This window comes from Sander lucioperca, chromosome 3, assembly GCF_008315115.2.
Source record: "Sander lucioperca isolate FBNREF2018 chromosome 3, SLUC_FBN_1.2, whole genome shotgun sequence".
Lineage (NCBI taxonomy): Eukaryota > Metazoa > Chordata > Actinopteri > Perciformes > Percidae > Sander > Sander lucioperca.
Window position 1 is genome coordinate 10,464,541 of NC_050175.1, and position 786 is coordinate 10,465,326.

Sequence of the window (786 nt, forward strand, 5' to 3'; positions counted from 1 at the left end):
CACGGCATGTTCTGAGTGGTGTGATGACCGATTTTGCATATTTTGCACGGCCAGTGTAGGTGAGCATCAGGGATTGAGGATAATCTTTTGCAGCTGCTTTGAGTTGGCGGTGGGAGTTGATTGGTATGTTATAAGATTGGTATCTCCCGGTCACAAATATTTAATCCCAGGAAGTAAAATTATGCAAGTGTTATGGTGTCACACTCACACAGTACTGCGACACTAGTGATAGTGGAAAGCCACCATGGACAGGATTACTTAGAAACTGGCGTGATCTGTGTGATGCCAGAATGCTCAGTTTCTACATGCAATATATTGCTTTCACATTAACTTACTATTTCAGTTCAGCAAGTAATTGTAAAGGTCACAATCAGCAGCACATAAAAGGAAAGATGGGGGAATTCACTAACATTTCCCTTTTTAACACCAGCTATAAGCGATGTAGAATTGTACTTAAGGGTGTGTCAGTAAATCATGACATCACTGTTATGTGGTCAGAGGTGCAATACATTCTAAAATTCAACCTGAGATTTTAGCCTTTTATTAAAGGGGCTGTATTCGATATTCAGAGCATTAATATAGCAGAAAACAAATATTTGCTATGTAAAGATATAGTGAAGTAATGTCGTACTGGGCAGAGAATGAAGGAAGACAAAAACGTAGGTATTTCACGTATTTTGAAACTAGTCTGCGAGAGCTGTGTGGAGGCAATCCCAACCCGCAGTTTTGTTCCAGTATTTAAATTACAGCCCCTTTAAGTTACTCTTTAAAACATGTGTACATTAT